The sequence below is a fragment of the Rhinopithecus roxellana genome, chromosome 13, assembly GCF_007565055.1.
Source record: "Rhinopithecus roxellana isolate Shanxi Qingling chromosome 13, ASM756505v1, whole genome shotgun sequence".
Lineage (NCBI taxonomy): Eukaryota > Metazoa > Chordata > Mammalia > Primates > Cercopithecidae > Rhinopithecus > Rhinopithecus roxellana.
Genome location: NC_044561.1, coordinates 9,332,396 through 9,352,496, shown reverse-complemented (window position 1 = coordinate 9,352,496; position 20,101 = coordinate 9,332,396).

Below are 20,101 nucleotides of genomic sequence, written 5' to 3'. Positions count from 1 at the left end.
AGAGGGTGGCACCGGAGATTGGTGGGTGCACGGTATCGCCCCCCCCAGCACCCCCAGCCCGCCTCACCCCCCCAGAACTGGCTCCCAGCCCTGCCCCCCCCATCCTAGAACTTCCGGCTCCCGAGGAACCAATGGCACCTCACAATGTGGCCTCTGCCCGACGACTTCCCAGAGCTCCTGCCCCGGCCCCCACTGCAGGCCCTGGAGAGCATCTTGTAGCCCCTGTGGAGCCTGAAAGGCAGGCCCATGGGAGGACGGCTTGTTTCTGGGGTGGGGGGGTCCCTACTTTCCTTTCTCTGATTTTTCTGCATTTTCCAAATGTTAATACACCGGTTTGAGTTTCTCATGGAGTTGGAACAGCAAACTTCAGCAGGAAGCAATCAGGCTGCCCTCGGGCGTGCAGAGGAGATGGAGGCCAGGGGCCCACAAGGGGAGTCCTCCTCGAGGGGCCTGGGAAGGGCCTTGTGGAAGTACTGGGTGGGCTGAGGGCTGGCCAGTGCGGGCTCAGTGCGGCCCTGTGTGCAGCTGCCTGGTCGGGCCACACCGTCCTCCAAGATGCATTCTGCATCCCTCCCTGTGGGCCGTGCCAGCCTCATTTCACGGCCGCTGCGACAGTTGCATTAACTTGTATCTAATGGGATGCTCAGCTATTGGACATGCAGCAATTCCAGTTTAATTAAGCGTCAGGAAGCTGGGCATTAATTAAAGTAACAAAAGACTCAGCACAAAGCAAGCCGGGCCCTGCTTGGAGAGGCTGTGGTCTAGGTGTGCAGGGTTGACGAAGCGCAGGACCCAGGCCCGGCACTGTGCATATGTCCACACCCCCTGGCTCATCGCCCACCTGAAGGTCACCAAGGCCTCGCACTCTGACCTCCCTGGCCACCATGGCCCAGGCCCCAGGCTGGGCTTTGTGTGCTGAACCCCCAGGGGCAGGGGATGGGGACCCCTGGAACACCCAGGGCCCTTGTTAAGGTGGAAGGCATGTCCCAGGAATGGCCGCAAGGTCCCGGCAGCCATGGAGACCCGTCACACCCCAGCACCTGGCTTTGACCGAAGGCCCTCCCCACTCCCCTCCAGCCCTCCCTCCACTAGAATTTGGACACCCCTCCATGGACACAGATCCTGGCCACCCTCAGCTTCCTCCTCCCACCCCACCGCAGCCAGGAGCCCACAGGAGGTACCTGGGGACACACCAAGGGCAGAGGTCACAGGAGATGAAACAAGGACACCAAAGCCAGTATTGCCACCTGCAGTGGACTCAGACCGCCATGCCAGCCCTCCCAGCCTCCACCCTTGGCCCTCGCACCCCTCCCCTCCCTCCTCCTCTCACTCCTGTTGGGCCTTTGGCCCCTCCAAGGCCATGAACAGAAATCACGTGAGGTTTGCCTCTGTTGTATTTATGAAGACATTTTATGTGACTTTGGTTTGTTTGTTTGTTTGTTGCTTTGTTGTTGTTGTTGTTGTTGTTGTTTGAGACAGGGTCTCACCCTGTCACCTGGGCTGGAGTACAAAGGTGCAATCTCAGCTCACTGCAGCCTCCACCTCCAGAGCTCAAAGGATCCTCCCATCTCAGGCCCTCAAGTAGCTGGGACTATGGGCATGCGCCACCATGCCCGGCTAATTTTTGTATTATTTTGTAGGGAGGGGGTTCCTCTCCCTATGTTACCCAGGCTGGTCTTCAGCTTCTGGGCTCAAGCAATCCACTTGCCTCAGCCTCCCAAACTGTGGGGATTCCAGGCACGAGCCAATGCACCCAGCCTGTCACTTTTTATTTTAAGGGCAGGTAAATTAGGGGCTATGTCTTTCTTTTTCCAAGGAAAAACAGAAAACTAGATTACGATCCCCAGTCAACCCTCCCCGACATTAGCTGCCTCCAGGTCTCCTCTGCCTGGGCCTGCACTTGAGGCCTCACAGCGGCGATGCCTCTTGGTCCCAGACCTGGCTCCAGGCTGCAAGGCCAGAAGAGAACCTCAGGTGCTCTGGTCTAAGGCACTTCTCCCCAGCATCCCTAATAGCATCACCTCCTTCCACCTTGATATTCTACCTCTTGATGTTCTACCTGCTTTCCACCCTTGCTTCCCTGCTGAGGCTAGACGGAGAAGTCTGGCCTTAGCTGCCTCTTACAGAGGTGCTGACATCTGCTGCCCAAAGGGCCTTGGGCTGGGTCCAGGCCTCAAAGCCCACGTAAGCGAAGGGTGCAGCACTGACCAAAGGGCCCTTCCCTCTTGCACTCACTCACTGGGGCTGACTGGGCAGGAGCCCTGGATCCCCAATTAGACTTAGTCCTGCCAGCCCAGGGTCCCTGGAGCAACACCGAGAGGACCCCAGTCACGTGACGAGGGTAGGTGGTCTCCATGGAGCACTGGCTGCTGCCGGCCCCAAGACACGCACCCTTGAGCCTCCCATCAGCCCAGCAGGATCCCGGTTCTGTGAGGCCCTTGGGTTCAGCCAGGGGTGAGAATTTAGGGACACCAAAGCAGCATGTGGTAGACCCTTCCGAAAGGACCTGGACAAGGGTTCTGCATGAGAGCCCCATGGCTGGGCCCAGAGCGGGGGCTCCGTGACTGTGTTGGGTCCAGACCAGCCCTGTGCCCAGGCACTTCCCATCGACGTTTCCCATGATGATGATCATATTTTCCCCATCAGTCAAGACCCAAATCAATGGCATCTGAGTAACTGGAGATTGATTTTAATTAAGTCTGAGAAGTTTTGTAACCATGCCTGATGGAGGACTCCTCCCTGGTCCACCAGATGAGGCATGGGCAGGGCTCCCCCTGGGTGGTCTTGGGCTCTGGCCTGGGACTCCCCCGACCTGCCCCCAGGACCAACCGTGTCCTCCACCTGGGCTAAGTCTGACGCTCTGCCCATGGGGCAGAAACCCACAGGCAGGGCTGACAGTGCGGGGCCCTAAGGAGTGGGCAGGGGCAAGGGAAAGACCCTGGCTGGTGGGGGTGGGGGCAGTGCCTCTTCCCGGCCACAGTCCCCAGCTGGGCCTTCTGACCATGATTTCCAGGACGTTGCCACATTGCTCCCTTCCGTCACCTCCAGGAGGGGTCACCCCACACCTGCCTTCAAGCCTGTTTTTATGCAAAACTTGTCCTGTAACCATCCCTGGACTGCTGCCCCCCAGGGCTGTGGGCCACTAGCACTGCTCTGCCCTTATTCCCATTCCCACAGTGCAACGACCACAGGACGAGGAGGGCAGCCCCCAGCCTGGCCCCTGTAGGCTGTTTTCTGCCCTGCTGCCCTACCACCCCGCAAGCATCTCATGATGCTGCCAGAGCTGGAGCCCCTCTACCTATTCCCAGGTGGTGCACCAGCCCTGTCCCCTCCTACCCCCAGCCTCCCAGGGTCCCCTCTTTCCTGGGGGTCTGGGCCTCCCCAGCCACCAGCTGCTCCACTACCCACGAGCGAGAGGATGTGTTTAATGACACACAGTAGAGAAGGTTATTAGCAGGAATGCATTATTAACGGGAAGCCCAGTGAGGCAGGCCACTCAATCACCCTAATCCTGAAGGACTCATGGTGGGTGCTGAGACCTGGGGAGGGACTGCCATGTGGCAGGTGCATTGGGGGAGCCTGGGTACTGGGGCAGCACCAGTCACAACTCATCCAAGCCCTGGACAGGAGCTCAGTCGACTTTTGATGTTTTGCCCCTGGGGGCCCCGGTTCTATCCCAGCCACTGGCTGAGCCCAGTGCCTCTGAGAGCATAAACCACCCTCATCCCACAAAGCCTCTGCCACTGGCTTTGGGGCAGATGAAAGCAGTGCCCTCCGCAGTCCACAGATCACTCATGGGGGAGGCACATAGGGTCTGGGAACAGCTGCTCCCCAGGGCAAATGTCTCTAAGTAGAGAAGGCTCATGGCCTTGGCCTTCTGCCCTCATGGCCTTGGGGTGGGACTTGGTGTCCTCACAATACATGAAATAGCAGCTGGGACCATCTCCTGAGACAGCCCAACCCCACCCAGGGGGTCCCACGGGAACTTCACACTGCACTGGCCCAGCTCAAAGGACCCTCAATAACAAATCTTGCCATGGCAGTGCATCACCTTTACCGTAAACCCACACTACACATGGGGAAACTGAGGCCAGCGTGGGGAGGGGGCAGCCCTAATGGCTGAGCAGGGACTGGGACCAGCCTCCCAGCCTCCCTGGAGGCCTGGACTTCCATCCCTGTCCCAGGCCCCACAGTTGTGGCAGGATCCTCCCCCAAGATCATCAGCCCCTCCCAGGCTGATGCCAGGCACTAGGATCGAGTTGGGGCATAGGGAGGTGATGGGCTCTGGGCAGCAGCTCAGCTGGGCTGGTGGGGAGCCATGATGGGGGAGGCAGGGCAGGGGGTCAGGGCCATGGTGCTGGTGCTCTCATGGGAAGGACATTTGCAGGCACACAACGTGGGTGGCAGGGCCCCTGGAGGAGCCTCAGTGAGCAGCCAGGCCCGGAGGACAACAGCCCCAGGGCTCTGACCCCAGAATACAGAGCTGGGATGCGGCTAATGAGGGAGTGCCGGTCGGGGCACACTCCCAGCACAGTGACCCCAGGCTGGAGGGCAAGAGGTTCTGGACCTGACGGCCTGGGCTGGGGGTAGCGGTGTGGGGGCCACAGGAGCCAAGTACCTGGGGGCTCCAACACTGGCCTTCAGGACCTTGGACAAACCCAGCCACGGGGCCTCTGTTTGCCCATCCAGAAGTGACCTTGAAACAGAGGCCACAAGGGAGGCACAGCTCCCAGAAGTGGGAGACGGGGAACCTGAGGCCGGGACCACACCTGCCGGGCCCATAGCCTATAGCATCCATCTGTGCCAAGCATCTGGAAGGCCCCCAATGGCCCTCCCCACAAGGCTGTCACCCTTGGCCTTCATGTCTCCAGGTGCCTCCTTTTTAAAATCTTGTGCCTTGAAACATTTTACTCTCGAAGCAGCAAGAGCAGTTTAAGAGCCCCATCTGCGGTGCCCTGGCCCTGCCAGGAATGGGAAGCTGAGGCTGGGCCTGCACCTGTCTGGCCCACAGCCCACTGGGCTCTCACCTACCCTGTGGTCACTGTCATCTTTGCCATCACTGTGGGATGACAACCTCTGAACAAGGGAAGCAGTGCAGTGGCCGCGGACAGTGGTCTGCATTTCCTGGTGACTTGGGGAGCAGCAGCTGCAGCAGGGGCACCACGTGTCTCTCCTTCATGGGCTGAGCTCCGAGGGCTCTCCACCAGGAGGACACCTTCCTCTCTCTGGAATTAGGATCTTGTGGGGAAGCTGAGCTCAGCCACAGGCCCGTCTGCGTCAGCCTTTTAACCAGTGATTTCTGTGCCATCGGTGGTCCTGCCCAAAGCCATCATTACCACTGTGGTTAGAATAGAGTTGTGGCCTCCAGAGCCAGCCGATCCCCTTGTGGCCCCAGGGTGATCCGGAAGCCCTTCTTCTTTTGTTTTATTATTTTTTTATTTTGAGACTGGCTCTCACTCTGTCACCTAGACTGGAGTGCAATGGCACGATTATGACTCACTGCAGCCTCCAACTCCTGGGCTCATCTCCTGAGTAGCTGGGATTACAGGCACTTGCCACCACACCCAACTAATTACTTTATTTTTCATACAGACAGGGTCTTCTATGTTGCCCAGGCTGGCTTTCAGCAGCCCTCCCATCTCAGCCTCCCAAACTGCTAGGATTACAGGTATGGCCACCTCGCCTGGCCCCACCAGACCCCAAGGTGGTCACAAGCCCTTCAGACTTTTTCTCCCTTTCTTCCCTCTGGGTCTTTGTGGGTGAGCACCCAGCATCCCTGAGAGGCAAAGTGCCAGGGTCCCTCATCCTTGGTGTCCAGGCCAGCGTGTGCACTCAGGGCTTCATGGAAGGCCATGTCTGGACAGCATCAGCCTGACAGGGGACCAGGTGGCTTCGAGGTGTCTGGAAGCTGTAACAACTCAGGACGGTCCTGTTCAGAGGATGAGGTGAGGGAGCTGCACAGTGGTGTCAGTTGGGAGGCATGCCAGACAAGGCAAGGGACCAGGATCAGAGAAACTGGCTTATGTGATGGGCAATAGGTCCCCAGGGCCTGCCCCGACCTGGGCTCCTGGCAACTTCCAGCCACTGTCCAGGGCCAGTAGCCTAAGGGTGGAGGGAGCAGGCCTGCTTTGCCTGGGATCGGCCTCTTCATCCCCCTGCAGCTGAAGCCTCCACACCAATAAACACATGAGGCTGCCAAGATTAGGGTAGCACCAAGCAATCACTCACACTTTAGCGAGAACTGGCAGATGAAGTAGCCTTGGGCTAGATCCCCGGAACATGGCAGGTCAAGTTGGATGGTGCAGGGGCTTCACCCAAGGCCTGGAGGGACTGGGGCAATCGAAGAACCAGAGACTGGCCCATGGGGCAGATGATACCCCACCCACTAGCCCAGATATCCAGAACACCTGCAGGCACAGGGCAGACTCCTGAGCCAACCCCATGGCCATCCACGATCCCAGTGAGGCAGGAAGAGAGACAGACTCTGCCCATCTGGCCCAGTACTAAGAGACACCCCTGCCTTTGCATGTGCGTGCAGGGTCCTCACCCCATGTGTGTTGCGGGGGGCGTCCTCACACTCCAAGTATGGGTAACAACCCCCCATACGTGCCACCAGGACACAGCAGGCCGGGGAAGCCAATCTCGGCCCAGTCGACGTGGCCACCCCCAGCACTAAGGTGCCCTCTGTACGGGGCATCAGCAACTTTGATGAGTTTTCATTTAACATTCTCTTTATCACAATTACTTTGAAAACTATTCAGTGCAGTTATTAATCATTAAGTAATTATTATCTGCTCTTATATTAATTATCTGGCCATCGGGAATGTCACCAAGATTTAACATTTTCAATTGTTAACAATATTTCCTGGACATGGGAGATGTTTCCTGTACGTCCACACATTCCCTCCCTGCTCTGGGTGAGGCTGACTGGGGCCCACCCTGTTGTGGAGAGCCCCCACTCTTGCTGGCACCGCCTGCAGGCTGCCCCCATCAGTTCACCCTGGGCGCTGAGCAGGGCTCTGGGCAGGCCTGGGTGACTGAACCCTCCCTCCAGCTGTTTCCACCGGGCCCTGGGGTGCCCTTGCTTGCAAGCCCTGTGGCCGATACAGGTCCTCAATGGTCCCCAGGATGGGCCTGACCTGGCACCGAGTCCTGCCGGTTGGATTGCAGTGGGAGGCTGTGAAGCACCTGCCACATGAGAGGTGGCATCAGTGGTCTGCTGTGCTAGGTCAGCCCCAGCTGCAGATCCCAGGCTGCTGCGATCCCGCAGGGCTCCCGGCCAGCCCTGCAGCGGCCTCCAGTGTCCTCATCAGCCCTGTGACCAGCAGCCTCGGGGAGCCATAGGAGACAGGAGACACTCCATTGGGTGCACACAGACGGGCCCGGAGAGGACAGGATGGGCCACATGGACGGCTGGCTGGGGCTGCAGAGCCCAGGGGTGCTGCCGCAGGCACTGGGAGGTGGCATTATGTGACCATGGCAGCCTAAGACCACCACTGTGGGCCCAAGTCGCAGCTCACTTCCCACTGTTCTCAGCGAAAGGACACAGGGCTACCCCTCAAGGTCAGTCCACAGCTCTCTTACGAGGCAGCACCTTACGGCCCTCACTCTGTCCTGTTGTTCTGCCCTTGTGGCCTGCTGTGCAGTAGGCACCACGTCACCCCTTTCACAGATAAGCAAGCCAAGGCTCGGGGCAGAAGACCGGTGCAGCAGGCTCTCACCACCTCATGGGAGCAGGTCTGCACACGGCATGCTCTTGGGCCCCTTTGGCTGAGTGCCCAGCCCCAACCCCAAGCAGGCCTCCCTGGCTATCCAAGCACTGGGTGGAGTCTGGAGGCGAGAATGGCTAGGTGCTTCCTCTGGGTGGCCCCTCGCTTTAAGGAGACTGGGAGGCTATTCTCCAGCCTGGGTGGAGGTGGCTGTGGCTGCCCCTGCCCCTTCTCCCACCCGTGCCTGCTTCCTCTGCTCCAGCTTAGTCAAGGAGAAGCGTGAGGTGCTGCTGAGACAGAAGGAGGCCGGGGAGATTGCCCATGACATGAAGTCCTCGAGGCCTGCCCTAGCCTCTCCCTTCCCACTCCACAATGCCCACCCCATAAAGAGCCTTGTCAGGCATCCCCTCCATTGCAATCAGACCAGCATGGAGTCTCCTGTGCCTGAGAAATTGGTGCCAAGCAATGGCAGCCCTCAAACCCACTGTGGGCTTGACAGTGCTGATGACAGCAGTGATAATGGGCTCAGTCACAGTGACCATAGTGATGGTGGTGGTGGTGACAGAGGTAGCGATGGAGGTGGTGTTATTGCTGATGGTGGTGTGGAACCAGTGATGGTGGTAGTGGTGGTGATGGTAGTGGTGGTGATGATGGTGTTGGTCATGGTGGAGGTGATGGAGTTTGTGGTGGTGATGGTGGTGGTCATGGTAGAGGTGATGGAGGTTCTGGTTGTGGTGGTGGTAGTGGTGGTGATGGTGGTGGTGGTGGTGGTGGTGGTCATGGTGGAGGTGATGGAGTTTGTGGTGGTGATGGTGGTGGTGGTAGTGATGGTGATGGTGGCAGTGGTGGACATGGTGGAGGTGATGGAGGTTCTGGTTGTGGTGGTGGTAGTGACGGTGATGGTGGTAGTGGTGGTGGTCATGGTGGAGGTAATGTAGGTTCTAGTTGTGGTGGTGGTAGTGACGGTGATAGTGGTGGTGGTGGTGGTCATGGTGGAGGTAATGTAGGTTCTGGTGGTGGTGGTGGTAGTGATGGTGGTGGTGGTGGTTGTGGTAGTGCTGGTGATGGTGATGGTAGTGATGGTGATGGTGATGGTGGTGGTGGTCATGGTGGAGGTGATGGAGGTTCTGGTGGTGGTGGTGGTAGTGATGGTGGTGGTCGTGGTGGTGGTGGTGGTTATGGTGGAGATGATGGAGGTTCTGGTGGTGGTCGTGGTAGTGACGGTGATAGTGGTGGTGGTGGTGGTGGTGGTCATGGTGGAGGTGATGGAGGTTCTGGTGGTGGTGGTGGTGGTAGTGATGGTGATGGTGGTGATGGTGGAGGTGATGGAGGTTGTGGTGGTGGTGGTAGTGATGGTGATGGTGGTAGTGGTGGTGGTGGTGGTCATGGTGGAGGTGATGGAGGTTCTGGTGGTGATGGTGGTGGTAGTGATGGTGATGGTGGTGATGGTGGAGGTGATGGAGGTTGTGGTGGTGGTGGTAGTGATGGTGATGGTGGTAGTGGTGGTGGTGGTGGTCATGGTGGAGGTGATGGAGGTTGTGGTGGTGGTGGTGGTGGTAGTGATGGTGATGGTGGTGATGGTGGAGGTGATGGAGGTTGTGGTGGTGGTGGTGGTCATGGTGGAGGTGATAGAGGTTGTGGTGGTGGTGGTGGTGGTAGTGATGGTGATGGTGGTGATGGTGGAGGTGATGGAGGTTGTGGTGGTGGTGGTAGTAGTGATGGTGATGGTGGTGGTGGTGGTGGTGGTCATGGTGGAGGTGATGGAGGTTGTGGTGGTGGTGGTAGTGATGGTGATGGTGGTGGTAGTGGTGGTGGTCATGGTGGAGGTGATGGAGGTTGTGGTGGTGGTGGTGGTAGTGATGGTGATGGTGGTGGTGGTAGTGATGGTGATGGTGGAGGTGATGGAGGTTGTGGTGGTGGTGGTAGTAGTGATGGTGATGGTGGTGATGGTGGTGGTGGTGGTGGTCATGGTGGAGGTGATGGAGGTTGTGGTGGTGGTGGTGGTGGTAGTGATGGTGATGGTGGTCGTGGTGGTGGTGGTGGTGGTGGTCATGGTGGAGGTGATGGAGGTTGTGGTGGTGGTGGTGGTAGTGATGGTGATAGTGGTGGTGGCGGTGGTCATGGTGGAGGTGATGGAGGTTGTGGTGGTGGTGGTGGTAGTGATGGTGATGCTGGTGGTGGTGGTGGTCATGGTGGAAGTGATGGAGGTTGTGGTGGTGGTGGTGGTAGTGATGGTGATGGTGGTGGTGGTGGTCATGGTGGAGGTGATGGAGGTGGTGGTGGCGGTGGTAGTGATGGTGATGGTGGTGGTGGTGGTGGTGGTCATGGTGGGGGTGATGGAGGTTGTGGTGGTGGTGGTAGTGATGGTGATGGTGGCGGTGGTGGTAGTCATGGTGGAGGTGATTGAGGTTGTGGTGGTGGTGGTGGTGGTAGTGATGGTGATGGTGGTGGTGGTGGTGGTGATGCTGGTGGAGCTGGCCATGATGGTGGTTATGGCCATGCTCATGGTGACAGTGGTGATGATGTAAATGGATTCTCCACCCGGAGTTTCCTGGAGAAACAACTCTGCTCCCCTAGGGCTGCCTGGTCCCTCCCTGCCTGGGGGAGTCCCTGGAGGCAGGAAGAGTAGCGAGTGGACTGAGCCTGACAGGGCAGTCAGTATCTTGAGCTCACAGAGAATATTTAATCTTAGTTAAAAGTAAATAAGTTCAATTACTGGGAGGGGAAGAAGAGCCCAGTATTTACTGCGAGCATATGGAGTGATTACTCCAGGAGGTTCCCTGGGGATGCCAGGGTCCATCCCCACTCCTGTCAGGTTCACCTGTGGCAGATTAGAGGGAACAGCATGGGCCCACCTTGCCCTCGGGCTCCTGGGGATGCGTCTTCCCCCTACCCGCCAGGGCAGGGGCTGCAGGATTGGCAATGCTCCCTTCCCTCCCCCAGCCCCCAACTATTAGCAGGGCCCTGGCCCAAGGACCCCTGGATTCCTGCATGTGGGCACACCTCAGCCCCGGGCAGGACACCCCGAGGACACTGGCTCTGTTGCTCACCTGCTGTGTGACCTCAGAGGAACCCTGCCCCTCTTTGAGCCTCTGTCCTCACCTGGGAAATGGGTGATAAAGGCAGGTGCCCCTGGCGGGGAATGGAGGTTGGTGCTGGTGGTCAGTGTCCCTGTGACAATGACCTATCGGCTGTGCAGAAAGTGGGCCTCATCTTCCAAACTTAAGGAGTCCTCCACGATCACAACCCTCAGCCACCAAGGTCCCCCAAACTCCCATAGTTCCCGAATCTCTGGCCCGGTGCTGAGACAAGAGCCCTGGGGCTCGAGGCCTCTCAGGCAGGGTGCGGTGAGGGCCCCTCGGAGGAAGGGCTTCCTCCTGCCCATCCTGGCTGGGCGCTGTGCTGGGCTGCAGGAGCCTGAGTTGGGGTAAAAAGACTTTCAGGGAAGACAAGAGTCGGATCTAAGGTCAACTGCCCAGCTCAGCCCAGGACTCCAGCCCCTTGCGACAAGATGGGCAAGGCCCCTCCCCGGAGTCTGCTCATCGAGGCTCCTGTGGGTCCCTGGGCAGGCACTAGCTGGGTCCTACCCTCAGCCTGGGGCCTCCTTCCAGCCTCCTCCCTGGTGCAGCCCAACTAGAGCTCGTTCATCCCCTGGGGGCTCCCACCTCCCCCTTCCCTGGCCCCGCAATGGGTAAGGGCGCATCTCCTAGAAACAGCCCCCCCAGGGTCTGCTGAGATTAGGGGGCCTGGAGGTGACTCCAGGGACACCCTGCCCCTGTGCCCCAGACCGGTGTCCCCCTCACTGCGGGTGATGAATGTCGAGGAGTTGCCATTATAATTAGCATGGAATGTGCCGCCTCTGCCAGGGAGGAAAATCCCATCTTGGAAATACACCTCGGATGCAAGTTCAATTTTACCCACGGGGCCATAAAACCCTTTTTCCAATCACCTGGTGCTGTTGGCTGCCGGCACCATTAATCCTGGAGATGTTATTTAGAGCCAAGACATCACTTGGGGAAAAAATCAGGTCCCGCATTCCACGAGGAACCCCTCTCTATTCCCTGCAGAGGCCTCAGCAGATGGATGAGACTGCTCAGGCACCAGGCAGGGAGGGGAAGGGATGTAGCCACCCTCACAGCCACCCTCATGGCCCAGGAGTCACGCCTCACTTCATCAACCCTCATCCCAAAACACAGACCCTCCCTACCAGAGATGGGCCCATCGGCAGATGGGAAGACTGAGGCCAGAGAGAACTGGAGGAGCTGGAGGGCTAGAGGAACTGGTGAGCCAGGCGGCTCAGCTCCACTTGCCCTGCCTGTCCCCAGCAGACACTGCCCTCCTTTTTGTCCCCAAAGCTCCCACCCAACCCAGTTCCTCTCCTGAGATCATCCCACGGCCTTTTATAAAAAATCGTTTCCTTGATTACCAAGGGTAACAATGAAAACACGTAATTGAATCTTCAAGAAATTACCATTTTTATAACTTACGCCCAGTTTCCGAGATAAATTAAACGTCTCCCCTGTATGGTAAGCCACTCACTGCGCATCAGCGAGGGGTTGATACGGCCCTTTATCATCAATGCAGGACTTATTAAGAAGAATGCCTCACATTGCTTCCCGGAAGGCTCCTGGCACCTCCAGCTCATGGCCCTGAGTGGGCAGAGTTGTCTGGCTGGAGGTGCCGGGTGGGTGGCCGGGTGGGCCCCTCCTGATCACTCCTGGCCCGATTGCTGGCTAGCTGGTTGGTGGTGTGGGTGGTGAGTGGGAGGGCTGGTCAGGGTCTTTTCTTTGGGAGCCCAGGCTCCCAAGAAAATCAGGCCTGCGAGCAGCCCGGCAGCGACAGCTTTCTGAGCAGTGCAACCCTGGGAGCCAGAGTGGGGTAAAGACAGGGAAGCCAGGCAGGAGGAGGAAAGTGGAGACAGCATAGAGGGAGGAGGATTTACCCACCTGTCCCCAACCTGCTGGCCAAAGCTGGTCCCACCCAACTGCACTGGTGCCCAGAGGACCCATGACATTGCCAGTTCAGGCAGCAGAGCAGCTCTGAGGGAGGCGAGGCCCCGCTGAGGTGAAATACCGCTTGGCACAGGGTCCTGGAGCAGGTGGGGGCAGCAGGGCGGCCACACCCACCCAAGGAGCTGCTGGGTTGGTCAGCAGAGGGGCAGGGAGGTGGGGTCAGCTGCTGTCCATCTGCGAACGGCTGGTAGTGGGTTTCTTGCTAGCAGTTGCTAGTGGCTGGATTCTCGTGGCTCTCTGGCTGGCTGGGGGCCATTTGGGTTGGGTAGAAGCCCAAGCCTCCAGCTGTGGATTGAGTTTCCTGAAAATGTTTGCAGGCTGCACTCAGCAGAGCCAACTTCAAGCAAAGGACCCAAGTGTGACACTATTCACATGCAAACCACCACCCAGAGTAGCCGGTTGCCTGAGGGCCCAGAGCCACCCCCTAGGGAACATCCACAGGTCAGAACCCTGGCGGTGGTGGTGGCACAGCGAGGAGGGGTGCTGTCAGGGGACAGAGGATCTGCTCCCTGAGGATGGGAGAACTGAGGCCCAAAGAGCGGCCTCCCAATTGATCTAGGCGAACTCAGGGTCAAGGGCAACAGGCTGAGGTCACCAGGAGCCTCAAAGACTGGCTCTGAAGGTGACCTCTTTTTGGGGAGGCAGGTGGCCTCGGGCACCCCCTGGCAGCTGGCCCAGAGGACTGGAGTGGGGTGCGCCGGGAGGAACAGTTCAGGAAGGGGCGGGTAACCACACCCACAACTATGCTCCCGCCTTCTCTCTCTCCCCTGTCTGGTCCCTGATTTCCCAGGGCCCCCTCCTCCCGCCACGAGGTCCTGCTGCCCAAGGGCCCACCTGGAGGCCCCAGTGGGGCTTGAAACCCCTACAGTCAGGCAGCAGAGCGTGACTTCTCAGCTGCGTGTCCTGGGCAGAGGTGAGGGAGGCCCCAGCACCTCTCACCGCGACTCCAACCAACATGGGAATCCAGAGCTGCGGGGGGACGGCCTGCCTCGGCACAGGGCTGGGCTCAGACCCCAAAGCCCAGGATTGAGAGAGCCACTCTCCACTCTCCAGCCATCCCAGGCCCATTCCCCAGAGCCTGAGGCACCAACCTCGACCTGCTCCCAGCCTCACTCCCACCCCACGCCACCCCACCAGGATACAGCCCAGCCCTCAGCCTGGCTCCAAGAACCAGGCTTGTTGGGCCTGAGGGCCTCCAAAAGGGCTCTGTCGCCAGGCCCGGGGGAGGGCAGAGGCCCCAGTCCAGGTCAGAAAGGGGCAGAGCGGACACATGGCCCCAGAAGGCCAGTGCTGAGATCCCTCCCCAGCCCTGCCCCCAGTAAACCTCTGATGTGTCCCCTTGAGGCCCTCATGAGAAGAATGAGGCAAGCAGGGTGGAAATGGTGCAGTCACTCCAGAGCAGTGGCCGTACCCAGCCTCCTGGCCAGCCCTCCGCCCCAGACCAAGGCCCGGGTGGCATCTCCCAGGCCAGAGCCAGGGTCAGCCTCCCGCCCTCGCCTGCTGTGGGGGCCGAGGCAGCAGTTGGAGGTGGGGACTCCACCTCCCCCAGCCTCCGTCATTCCCTCTCAGGTGACTCTCCATGTGGTTTGCCTCTTGCAGTTCCTGCCGGGGTCCCCTGCTGACCCTAAGCTGGCCTCCTGTGGGCTAGGAACCCAGCCATCCCTCTGGTTCCTGGTTCTTCCTCCAGAAGGGCTGTCTCTTAGCTGAGAGCAACGCCTACACCCGGGCCACTCTCTGGCCACAGCCTCGCTGACCCAGGCCACAGTGGCTGCCACACCCTGGTCAGGGGCAGTCATGACCTTGGACAGGAGCTGGGACTCCTCCCCCAGACCCCGCTGCCCACTGACAAGTGGGACAACTTGGGGCCAGGCCAGGGCTGCCCGAAGGCTACTATGTTTGGGAAGGCCCCAAGACAGGAGCCCTGCCCCTTGGGAGGGGTGGCAAACGGCCCCAGGACAGTGCCGGGGTGTCTGGGATGATTCGTCTCCATGTGAAATGTGGGATAGACACCCTCGACTCAGCAAGGGAACTTCTGACTTCCCGGCCAGCCCCTGCCCTAGGCCCCCATGGGAACTTCGGATCCAAGTGGGAAGGGGGCTCCCCCAGCACTGCCCCTGCCCTGCTAGAGCTTCGGCTGGGGGGATGCCCCGGCTGCAGCTCCCGAGAACCGCCTGGCCTGCTCTGGGCACTGCTTCTGCAGGGGCATGGTGCCATCTGGTGGTGAGACTGGGAACTGCACCACAGCTCCAGCCTGTACGGGCACACAAGTCCTGGAGACCGAGAGGCGGGCATGGAGGGATTCCGGGAGCCCTGCCGCTCCTCACCGGCCCCTGGTTTCTCCCTCAACCCAGAAGCCTGGTCCTGGGGCACAGAGACAGGTCCTAGGGGCTCACAGCCCAGCACTGTGTTTCCTGCTCCAACAGGCAGCCTAGTCCCCAGGAGGTGCTGGGCGGGCACAGGGCAGCGACGGGGATGGGCAAGGAGTCCTGGCTCTTGGCCCCAACAAGGACCTGGGAGATGACCTTGGCACCGACCATCAGGCACTCTGCCACCCTGTGCCCCCAAGCTCCACTGTCTGACTAGAAGGGGTAGGTGGGCAGGGAGTGCCAAGAAGGTGGACTGGCCAAGCCAGGGTCTCCTCAGGGGCAGGGTGTCTCAGGCTTGGGCAGGGGTGGGCATGTTCAGCTCAGCCCAGGCAACTCTGGAGCCAGAGGCCTGGCAGCCCCAGCACAGCCACCTCCTGGGGCCTTGGAGCCCTGGCCACACCGGCTAATAGTCATTTACTGGGGTTGCATTGTCCATGAGAGGGTTTTTCCTTGGCATTCTTATATCTCTCTGATTCTTAAATAAAAAGTGTGAGAATCCATGTCCAGAGGCTCACCCAGGAGGGAGACAAATGGCCTGTCATCGCCCGCACCCTGGGAGCGGCTTGGCCATGCTGGGGACAGGGCAGACAAAGGGGGTGCCCTTACCTCTCTGAGCCTCGCCTCTGACATGGGGAAGCCCCAGGGACAGGGAGGTCATGGGCCTGGCATCCCCAGCACTCTGCCCTTCCCCCACACCCTGTTCCCAGGACCCAGCCCCCATCTGTTCTCTGTCCCCTCAGGGGTGCCCCACAGGGTGGGAAGGCCGGGGAGGCTGCCCGGCACTCAGGACATGTGTCCACTCGCCACCCTGGCCCTGGACAGGGTGGGGCACTCTGCAGGCCACCGCATCCCTCACACAGCCCCCCACAGACCCGTCCTCTTGACTGTGAGTCTAGGGGAACCTGGGAGGCCCAAGAACACTCTTGGAACCCCATGGGCCTGACTGAAGGCCACCATGCACCTCTTCCCCTCCTGAGGCAAAGGAGCGCTCACGCCTCAGGCCACAGCCCAGGCCCTGGGAGGACATGAAGGGTAGTGCCCATGTCAGGGCCCACGGCTTGGCCAGTCCACCTTCTTGGTCCCAGGTTTTCTGGGACTCCCAACCCTCCACGTAGGGCAGCTCTGAGGGCAGCCTGGGAGGGTGTGGGCCAGGAGCCCAGGTTAGGGGGCACAGAGATGGAGTCCTCTGAGGGCTGTAGCTGGCCCAGTGACCCGAAGTTCCATCCACTCAGGGCCTGTTTCTTGGCTTTTGAGATATACTTGGGAGCAGCCAAGCACGGGCGAGGTGGCTCACACCTGTAATCCTAGTATTTTGAGAGGCTGAGGCAGGCAGATCACTTGAGCCAGGAGTTCAAGACCAGCCTTGGCAACATAGCGAGACCCAGTCTCTACAAAAACAAAATAATAAAGAATTAGCGGCCGGGCACGGTGGCTAAAGCCTGTAATCCCAGCACTTTGGGAGGTCGAGACGGGCGGATCATGAGGTCAGGAGATCGAGACCATCCTGGCTAACACAGTGAAACCCTGTCTCTACTAAAAAATACAAAAAACTAGCCAGGCGAGGTGGCGGGCGCCTATAGTCCCAGCTACTCGGGAGGCTGAGGCAGGAAAATGGCGTAAACCCGGGAAGCGGAGCTTGCAGTGAGCTGAGATCCGGCCACTACACTCCAGCCTGGGCGACAGAGCGAGACTCCGTCTCAAAAAAAAAAAAAAAAAAGACTTAGCTGGGCATGGTGGCACATACCTATGGTCCCCAATACACAGGAAGCTGAGGTGGGAGGATCCCTTGAGCCCAGTTGGAGGCTTCAGTGAGTTGTGGTCGCACCACTGCACTCCAGCCTGGGCAACAGAGTGAGACCCTGTCTTAATAAAAATAGAAAATAAATAAAATGAGCTTGGGGTATGAACATCAAGTCCGCAGTGCGGACAGCAGAACAGCCACATCTGGCCCCTGCCCTGGGCCACAGCCCAGCTCCAGCAGGAAGGACTTGGGTCTCCATGCTGGGCATCCCAGCCTCTCCTCCTCTTTGCCCTCCCAGCCCATACCTGGGCAGCGGAGGAGGGGCAAGGGCACAGGGCGGTCCCTCTGAACCAGGCTCCCCGAGGCCACCTGGACACCGTGGCAACATGGGCAGGAACCGGCTTCCATGGCAACTGGCGTCCAGGGAGGCGCTGCCTGGCAACGGGGCCATGGGCCCCCCAGCATGCAGTGCTGGCCACATTTTCCGCCCTTGAGGCCGGGAGTTCCGGCTTCCAGCCAGTGCCCCCGCCACGGCCGCAGCCGCGCCCTGTCCTGCACGACATCCCGGAGCCTGGACCTGAGGCGAACTCCCATGCCCACCCCAATCCAGGACACCGCTTGGCAGGGCGCTTGGCCTTTGTTAGCATATCTGACCTTGTGAGTGGGGGATCCCAGGGCTGGGGATCCAGGACCCCGTCTCTCCAAGAGTCCCCTACCTTTTCGGGCTCGGGGTGATTGGCAAGGACCACAGGGAGGGGTGAGAGGAGCTGGGGGAGGAGGGGCTCCAGGGCTGACAGAGAGCAGCAGCCTTCCCCAGCACAGGTGGGGAGATTCCCTGGCACAGGTGGGGAGAGGGGCGGGGGCATCAGGGAGCTCAGGGTTTCCAGGCCAAGGAGGATAGTGCCCAGGGGCAAGGGTGATGGAAGGACACTGGGCCACCCAGGGTGTCCCGGGCACCCCCTCGGGGCCACTGGGGAATCTCATCTGAGCCTGGACACCTATGTTGGGACCTAAGGACCCCACCCTGCTGTTCGCCCAGGAATCCAGTGTTGTCTTCCTTATTACAGGGGCCACCTGTCTCCATGAAGACCTCTCCCTCCTCAGCATCCTGGCCCCTGTGGGGCACCTGGCAGGCTGGGGACACACGGAGCAGTTGCAGCCCCCACCCCACTCAGGGATGCAGAGAGCAGGGGGCAAACCCCCGCCCCACTCACTCAGGGACCCGGAGAGCAGGGGGCAGCCCCCGCCCCACTTACTCAGGGACCCGGAGAGCAGGAAGCAGCCCCCGCCCCACTCACTCAGGGACATAGAGAGCAAGGTGCAACCCCCCCCACCTCAGGAACACAGAGAGCATGGGGCAGCCCCCTCCCCTGCTGCTCAGGACCTCCCCCACCCCACCCCAGGGCCACCTCGCCTCAGGGCTCCTCCAAGAGGCCTTCCTTAGCCCCCATCCCAAGTTGCCCCATGGGGTCTCTCAGCTCAGCACCTCCTGAGACCCACGACATTCCAGCAAAGAATGAAAAGGGCACAGGCTAGGGAAGGGTCCTGGAGGATGCCGCCACCTTCTGGCAGCTAAACAAACAGCCTCTGGCAGCTAGGACCAGGTGTCCAGCCACCTCTGCTGGGGAGGCCCCACGTGGCACCGAGAACAGGAGAGAGGTCATCTGCAGACAAGATATTTCGAGACACTTGAGGTGGAGAGTGGAGGCTGACGTAGCAGGACAGCCTGGCAGGAAGAAGGCAAGCAGCAGCCAAGCAGTGGCCTCGTCACTGGTGTGAGGAGACGTGTGCTGCGAACAAGCATGGCAGGACAGCAGTGGGAGCTGGTACTGTCCCCACTCCAGACCACAGCCCTGCAGCTCGAGATGCTGCCTGGAGGCAGGAGGCCTCCCTCCCAAGACCTGGGTGTCTGGCTTCCTCAAGTTAAAAAGGAGAGAGGAGTGCCCGGCAGCTCTGCCTGCCTCCCCTATAAACAGGGATCGAAAAGAAGGAAAAGCCAAACATTTGAGCACTGAGTCTCATGGGAAGTTCCAAGACTAAACAAAACAGAACCACAAGAGAGAAAATGCAGAAAGAAAAGATTTGCCTTCCCCCAAACCCACTTTATCCCTAAGAGCAGAACAGAATTCTCTGGAACAAGAAGAGGGGAGCTTGGGGAACGATGGACATGTCTTGGAAATGAAAAACGGGACTGCTAAAATCCAAAACCAATTTTTAATTTTTACTTATTTATTTGTTTTGACACAGAGTCTGGCTCTGTTGCCCAGGCTGGAGTGCAGTGACACAATCTCGGCTCACTGCAACCTCCGCCTCCTGAATTCAAGCCATTCTCCTGCCTCAGCCTCCTGAGTAGCTGGGATTACAGCCTCCCACCACCACGTCCAGCTAATTTTTGTATTTGTAGTAGACACTGGGTTTTATCATGTTGGCCAGGCTGGTCTGGAACTTCCGACCTCAAGTGATCTGCCTGCCTCGGCCTCCCAAAGTGCTGGGACTATAGGTGTGAGCCACTACGTCCAGGCCCAAAACCAATTTTTTAAAAAGCAGAGAAAGAGTGTGTGTGTTTGGATTCAGGGAAGTCTATCTACAAACAAAGGTGGAAAGAAGGACTCACAGGATCAATTCAAAAGGCCCAACATCTGACTGACAGGAGTTCCAGAATGAGCAAGAAATGAGAAGAAATGTTATCAAAGAAATGCCAGGTCTCAAGGCAGAACGTGTTCTCCAAGTGCCCAGCGCTGTGAGGAAGGAAACACCCGCAGTTGGTGTGACCCCCAGAGGTGCAGGGATCAGAGGGGACCCTACAGGCTTCCGGGGAGAAAGCTGGCGGCCCGGCCAGCTCTCACCACCGAGGACCACGACCGGCCTTCCAGTCCTGTGGGAAAACGCCCTTGGCCCCGATTCTCTCCCCAGCCAGATGTCCAGCAGGCGCGAAGTCAGGGTAAGATGCTTGTAGGCCTGTGAGGCCTCTCAGTGTCTCCTCCCACGTCACAGCCCACGCCAAAACTCAGCAGCAAAACAACCACGACAGCCCGGGGCTCGGCGGTACATGGCCAGCAATTTGGCTGCGTCTGGGCCGGTTCTCTGGGGGTCTCGCTGGGCTTGTCCACCCATCTTCAGGCAGCTGGGGACCGGCTGGGCTGACAGAAGCCTCTCCTGCCCCATGACCTCTCATCCTGCAGCCCAGCCCAGGCCTCCTACAGAGAGGACAGTCCCCACAGCCAAGCAAGAGAGGTCCAGGCCCAGCACACAAGTGTCGTGCCACCCTCTACC